Genomic DNA, 7,883 nt, shown 5'->3' on the forward strand with positions numbered 1-7,883 from the left:
ACAGCCAGGCCTCATCAGACGGCAGACAGAGCCTTTCCCAGGTGCCAGGAGTTCGAAGGCGGCCTCTCTGGGGCGCCGCCATCAGATGCCGCGCGTTTGTGATCCCTCCACGCCCCTCTGCACAGGATTCAGTTTCTGCGGGGAGAAGCCCTGGGTGGCCCTGCAGGAGCCGTCAGCCTTCCTCCCCCACTACCGGTACCCGGGGATGACCAGTGTCAGCATTTTGTCGTAGTGCTGTGATGTGCGTAGGAGCCAGGCTGGCTCTGTTAGAAGTCCAGCTTCACCACACCCACCCCTCTGTGTGGCCTTGGACATGCTGCCCAAGCCCCTGTGCCTCCATTTACTGCTCTGAAAAATGGGGCTAATGATAGGACCCACCTCAGAGGGCTTGGAGAGGATCGAGTGAGTGATTTGATAGGACGCTACCAGGTTCCTGGTGAGTGTCCAACAAATGTTAGCTGCTATTATTATTATTATTATTTTAAATGTATCTATTTTTTAAATTTAATTTTTTTTGGCTGCATCGCACAGCATGTGGGATCTTAGTTCCCCGACCAGGGATCGAACCCGCACCCCCTGCAGTGGAAGTGTGAAGTCTTAACCACTGGACTGCCAGGGAATTCCCTAAATGTATGTATTTTTATTGCTGATAAACTACGTATACAGTTTTATATTCTGCTTTTGTTTTCATTAACTATTGTAAGCATCTTCCGTGGCACAAAATATTCCTCAAAAACATTTTTTTTTGGCCATGCTGTGCACCATGCGGGATCTTAGTTCCCCAACTAGGGATCAAACCCGTGCCCCCTGTAGTGGAAGTACGGAGTCTTTTTTTTTTTCTTTAAATTTATTTATTTGTTTGTTTGTTTGTTTTTGGCTGCATTGGGTCTTCGTTGCTGCACGTGGGCTTTCTCTGGTTGCGGCGAGTGGGGGCTACTCTTCATTGCGGTGCGCGGGCTTCTCACTGTGGTAGCTTCTCTTGTTGTGGAGCATGGGCTCTAGGCGCGCGGGCTTCAGTAGTTGTGGCTCGCAGGCTCTAGAGCTCGGGCTCAGTAGTTGTGGCGCACGGGCTTAGCTGCTCTGCGGCATATGGGATCTTCCCGGACCAGGGCTCAAGCCCGTGTCCCCTGCATTGGCAGGCAGATTCTTAACCACTGTGCCACCAGGGAAGTCCTGCTGCCTTGGGAATTTTAAAGTGTGGGGCACAAGGAATCCCTTAAGCCGTGTCAGTTGTGCTGAGGTTGAAAAATCCTGACCTACACCTTTGCCAGTGCTGGATATTGCCATTCTTTTTAATCTTGCCAATCTGGTAGTTCTAAAAACGATACCTTATTTTACTTTGTACCTCTTCAGGAGAATGGAGTTATTTTTACTTCTTCCTTAATATATTATTTTGTTTGTTTGTTTTTTGGCCGAGGCGCACGGCTTGCAGAATTTTAGTTCCCCAACCAGGGATTGAACCCAGGCCCCAGAAGTGAAAGCACCGAGTCCTAACCACTGGACCGCCAGGGAATTCCCTTGAATTTGTTATAATGAACATATAATATTTTTGTATTTTTTTGAAAAGCCATTAAAGGTTTTTTAAAGATCTATACCTCTTTGATGGTTTGTATGCAGTCTGTTCTTAAGATTTGATCGTGTAAGTGCCTGCTTGTTTTTCCCTGATAAGATGTAGCAAGAAATCCTCAATGTGGGCCTTGAGAAGCTGTCAATATTTCAGGTTCAAGGCCCCCATCCTCTGGCTTCAGAATTTCTCCATTTCTCTTCCAAAGTACCTTCTCCCAGCAGAGAATCATTTTAGCCCAGAGACACTCCTCACCACAGACCAGGGCTCCAAGACAAAAGGTATCCCAGGCTGACCTTAGGGCACCCGAACACCTGCCATGGACTCAGCTGCCCAGACGCCAGGAAAAAAAAAAAAATCCTCAGGCTCCTTTCTTAGCTGTGAAACCTGAGATCCATTCACCCTGTGCATCTCCCAGGCATTACAGCCAGCCAGGGCCATGGGGCTTCTGCAGAGCCTGGGGCTGCTGGTATCAGCTCTGGTGCGTCAAGGACGTGCTCACATTTCCCTCCCCTGGGTCCTGTCCAAATGGAAAAGGGCTAGAGCCCTGCCCCAAGCCCAGCCCAGCCCAGCATGGCAAGGACCCCTAGAGAAGGGTCCCACTCCTTTTACTTGGCCCAGAGCAAGCCATAGCCTGCCTGAAGGAAGCGTCCATGGAGGACTTGTTGGTATTACCTGGATCCTCCTGAGAAAATGTCCCACGTGCAGAAATGGCGTGGGCTTGCCTGCAGCCTTTGCAGATGGCCCAGTAGCAGACTTGCAAAGTGGCCAGGCAGGCAGGACTTCTGCCAGTGGTTCTGTGCATTTGATGTGCAGCTCACTGTGGTTTTACAGGAAGTAAGGGCAGATGTGAGGCTGCCTGGTCTAATGGCTCTGTCCACTCTCTGGAATCCACACAGATCCATTCACACAGTGGGATGGAATGTCCAGCCTGTGAGGCCATGGATGCCTGAGACGCCCCTACATTGTTGACTTAGAGAGAAAGAGAAAGAGAGAGAGAGAGAGAGAGAGAGAGAGAGAGAGAGAGAGAGAGAGAGAGAGAGCGCTGTAAGAGGCTCCCAGAGGGAAGGGAAGGGGGTGATGTGAGGGAAAAAACACCCATCCGCAAGTCAGGGCCTGAGTTCTGCTCCTGCCTGCCTGTTTCTCTGGGACACATAAACCACTTTACTTCTTTGGGCCTCAGCTTTCTGGCTAATTGGTTATTGATAGCACTAACTCTTTTCCAATTTGCAATTTTCGTAAATAAAAACATTTTCAATTAGATAAGCTGGCTAAAAGAAATGAGAGATTTTAAATGAAGTTTAGAACCAGTCCAGTTCCTTTTGCTTAGTTTTTCTTATTCAAAAGTAATAGGTGCTCAGAACAGGAAAAAAAAAAAAAAAAAAAAAAGAAGATACAGCCAAGTGAAGAGTAGTTCATAGAGAATTCATAGAGAACACCCAGAATTCCACCGATCCAGAGACCATGCTTGTTGGTGTCTTGTTGGGATCCTTCCAGAAAAGAGGTTCTTAACGTGTATTGGTGGATGGGCTTTGGAGGAAGAGAGCCCCTGAATGATTTAACAAACCCCCTCTCGTGAGCCATTTCCGTTATTTTACCATTACAAAGAATGCCGTGCAGAGAGAAGCTAGATGAAAAAGCATTAGAACTTAATGAGAAAACAAGAAGAAAAACACAGTCTGAACACCTGACAAAAATGCTTTAAAGGGCACAAAAGGAGTGCCCCAAAATTACCATTCATAGACAAAGGATTAGTGCTCATTTTCAGCCATTTACATTTAGGTCAACAAATATTTACCGGGCAGATGCTGTTACATGCCAGGCCCTGTGCCAGGTGCTTCCCACCTGAACAAGAGATCTTCTTCAGGTGAAGCATCCAATCCCACGGTCTGGTCCTCAAGTCAATGCCCAGCATCTGTGATGTCCTGCCCTGGCAGGAAGGGCCTGCCAGCTCCCTGTTGAGTCATTGACCTGTGAGCATGCCCAGACCTTCCAACAAAGTATCTGTGAACAGATGGCCACGGCATGGGGGCAGCAAGGCCCAGACCTTTGAGGACAGACTATGCTGGTGACACTAGAAAAGGTTCCGCAGCCTCAAGAGGGGGTGAGTGGGGATGGAGAGAAGCTGAGTCAACCCTGACTGGAGGATATAAACTGCTGTCCTCCCTGCAAAAAGCCCGTGTGCCTGAGAGCAGTGCCTTTCCCACTCGTGTGTGTTGATCTCCTGGGGGTCTTGTTAATTGTGGATTTTGATTTAGCAAGTCTAGGGTTGGGCCTGAGATTCTGCATGTCTTACATGTTCCCAGTGATGTGCTGATACTTCAGACCAGACTTTGTGTAGCAAAGCCCTAGGGCAGTGGAATCACAGTCTCCTGGAAGAACTTTAAAAATATGGAAAGTTTGGCTTCCCCCAAACCTACTGATTCAGAATCTTCTGGTCCATTTATTCAGTAGGTCTCAACCTGGACTGCATGTTAGAATCATTTGAACGGTGTTTTAAAAAGCCGATTCCCAGGGTCAAGAATCACGTGATAGCCTCCCTTCCTCCTTCCCTCCCTCCCTCCCTCTCTCTCTTGCTGCTTTAGTTTGAAAGTCTCCCGCAGGTGACTCTGATGGCCAGCCCAGTTTGCTTGGGGACCAGAGGCAGTGTTTCTGAGTCCTGGCTGCACATCAGAGTCACCCGAGAGCTTTACATGTCGATATCAGGGCCCCTCCCCGCAGACCAATTGATTGAGAATTTCTAGGGGCTGAAGCCAAGTGATTAGCGTTTCACAAAGTTCCCCAGGGTGCAGCCCCTAGTGTAGAGACTGATATAAAAATCATCTTGGGGGCTTCCCTGGTGGCGCAGTGGTTGAGAATCTGCCTGCCAATGCAGGGGACACGGGTTCGAGCCCTGGTCTGGGAAGATCCCACATGCCGCGGAGCAACTGGGCCCGTGAGCCACAATTACTGAGCCTGCGCGTCTGGAGCCTGTGCTCCACAACAAGAGAGGCCGCGATAATGAGAGGCCCGCGCACCGCGATGAAGAGTGGCCCCCACTTGCCCCAACTAGAGAAAGCCCTCGCGCAGAAACGAAGACCCAACATAGTCATAAATAAATAAATAAAAATAAATTAAAAAAAAATCATCTTGGGAGTCTCAGTGGAAGTACAAGTTACCACACTCTCTCCCGAACATTCAGTTCAAGGTCTGGGGTGAGGGCCAGGAACCTGTATGTTTAACAAGAGATGCTCGTGAGATGGCAAGTTTGGGAAACGTTAAGGTAGAAAAAAGATCCTTGGGTTGGCGTCAGAAAGACAGTGCTCCTGGCTGTGTGACTTCTCACAGGTCACTTAGCCTCTCTGAGATTTGTATCTCCATTGATAAACCAGAGATGATAATAACTGCCTGAGGCAGGGATGGATACGATCTGTTTACTGGTCCAGAGGATAGTTGTTGGAAAGTGGCTGCCACAGGCCAGGGACTCACATACCCAGCTCTGCTTTGCCTTTAAGTGGGGCGGCCACAGGGTTCTGTCCAATGGGATGTGAGCAGAGTGAGGCGTGCTCACCTGGTGTTCTGCTCTCTCTTTACTATCTGCCCATAAAGATCACGGCCCACTGGATAGCAATGCCTGGGTGATCTCGGGAGCCACAGAGGCAGGTCGACAGAACCCCCTGCCCCACCCCCCGCCGGCTGCTAATTGGACTTAATGTGAGTGAAAAACTAAACTTCAACTTTCTTTAGAAAGTCACTGGGATTTGGCAGTTTAGCTGTTACAGTAGCTAGTGCTATATTAACTAACACACTGCCTCCAGGATTGTGGCAAAAATTAAGTTATCAAAAGCAGAGGCTGCAAACAAACTACACGAGGGCTTCGCTCTGGCTCACAAGTATGTTTGTTACAAGACCAACTTGGGGTCTATGAGTCGCCACAATCCCCACCACACCCTGTGGGATCATACCTGGCCGGCCTCATATTTACGGCATTTATGGCATTTGCGGCATTTCTCTGATCTCTGTGGCTTCCTGAGTCAGCGGGCCCTGATGTAATAGATGTAGAAGTTAGATACATTCGCTGTTAGGATTTTTCACAGTGAATTCCTTCAGGTGACTTTTAATTCCCAGGAGAACCATTCATCCTGCCCAGAACTTGGAAGCAAAATCTCCTGAGTGATCGTTACTGGCTGAAGGATGTCGTCCAGCCCCACCCCACCCTGTGACCATTTCAGCATCTGTTCTATGGAGGTAGGAGGAGGAGGAGAAAAGAAGTCAGGTGTTGGGACTTCCCTGGCGGTCCAGTGGTTAGGACTTCACCTTCCAATGCAGGGGGTGCAGGTTTGATCTCTGGTCGGGGAGGTAGGATCCCACATGCCTCGTGGCCAAAAAACCAAAACATAAAACAGAAGCAATATGGTCACAAATTCAATAAAGACTTTAAAAGTGGTCCAAATCAAAAAAAAAATCTTTAATAAAAAACAGCAACAAAACCTCAGGTGTATCTGGGGATCAGGTAGACGCAGATCCCAGCTCCAGCTCTGCTGGTTCCTAGGTGGTGATACGAGGTGAGACATTTTCTGTTTGCCGAGCCTGTTTTCCCATCTGTCAAGTGTGGACATTAATACTCTTCTTGTGGGATTTCTGTAAAGGACCTGGCTAAAGGACACTGAGATGACCATGTTAATTCCTCCCTCTTTTCCTGTAGTGGTGGGGACCAAGACTGGCTTTGCCCCCAGTAGTAAGGGGAAATCCAGTAGTATCTCTTTTTTTTTTTTATCAACTTTGAATTCTTTTTTTGTTTTTTTTTAAATTTATTTTTGGCTGCGTTGGGTCTTTGTTGCTGCACACGGGCTTTCTCTAGTTGCGGCGAGTGGGGGCTGCTCTGTTGCAGTGCGCAGGCTTCTCACTGCAGTGGCTTCTCTTGTCGTGGACCACGGGCTCTAGGCCCATGGGCTTCAGTAGTTGTAGCACGCGGTCTTCAGTAGTTGTGGCACACGGACTTCAGTAGTTGTGGCACACGGGCTCAGTAGTTGTGGCTCGCGGGCTCTAGAGTGCAGGCTCACGATGCACGATCTTAGTTGCTCCACGGCATGTGGGATCTTCCCAGACCAGGGCTCGAACCCGTGTCCCCTGCATTGGCAGGCGGATTCTTAACCACTGCGCCACTAGGGAAGCCCCAATTTGAATTCTTTTGAAAAGATACAAATAATGCACTTCTATTGTAGGTATATTAATCTGCTCTGGCTGCCGTAATAAAATACCGCAAATTTGGTGGCTTAAACAACAGAAATGTATTTTCTCACAGTTCTGGAAGCTGAAAGCCCAAGATCAAAGTTGCCAAGGGAGGGCAAACTGAGAAGCTTATTTTCCTGGTGCATCTATTTGCTCAATGATAAATAAAACATTATAGCAAGGTAAGCAAGGATATATTAAGGAATTTTATGTAAAGTTCCTATGAATGTTTAGGATAAACTATGTGACAGCAAAGGCACTACGGGGCTCCTCTAGTCATGCCTGTCTCCTGGGGTGAAAATGTGACCTTGGACCAATGAATGACTTGACATCGCTGAGCCTCACCTCCCTCATATGGAAAAAATGATTACTGTGCAGATGAAATGAGGTGATGCATGTAGAGTGCTTGGGTTGATAAATGCTTGCTGTGCTGTCGTTTACATTAATGTCATGTTATGACCTTATGGCTAAAAACAGAGACTCTGGAGCTGGTCAGCCTGGGTTCAAATCTCAGCTCCACCACTTACTAGCTAGATGACCTTGGGCAAGGTCACTTAGCCTCTCCGCGCCTCAGTTTCCTTCTCTGTAAAGTGAGGCTAACAGGATTATTGTGAGGGTTAAATGAATTGATGGTGCCTGGACACACAGGAGTGCTATGTAACTGTTTGTTCAATAAATCATAATGTGTTCCCTTCTGCCCTTAGAGGTCCTTCTGGAGAAAAGTTAGAAAATAACAGCTTCAAAGAGAGACGAGCTATTTCCAGACACTGATTTATAGAAGGAATGTATTTCTATAACACCAGTTGTCCTATTTGCCTTTTAGAAGATTTGAGAGGCAGAATGCCTTTATAATGGTGGAATCTTCGGCAGGTGGCTGGCCAGATTCGAGCTATCTGGGGGCATGGCCCACTTCCCTATGGCTCCTGGTGCCCTTCCACCGAGCCTGACCTTGGACTGGTGGCTTTTCTGGCACGGGCCAGGGGTGGGCCAAGGGGAGGAGGAGGAAAGGAGCTCCCGGGATCCCCCTCGCCCCTCCCCCACTCGCCCAGTGAGTAATGACATTCACGGGGAAGGGAGGGAGGGAGCGAAGGAGAGGGGCAGGCTCGGC

This window comes from Balaenoptera acutorostrata, chromosome 15, assembly GCF_949987535.1.
Source record: "Balaenoptera acutorostrata chromosome 15, mBalAcu1.1, whole genome shotgun sequence".
Lineage (NCBI taxonomy): Eukaryota > Metazoa > Chordata > Mammalia > Artiodactyla > Balaenopteridae > Balaenoptera > Balaenoptera acutorostrata.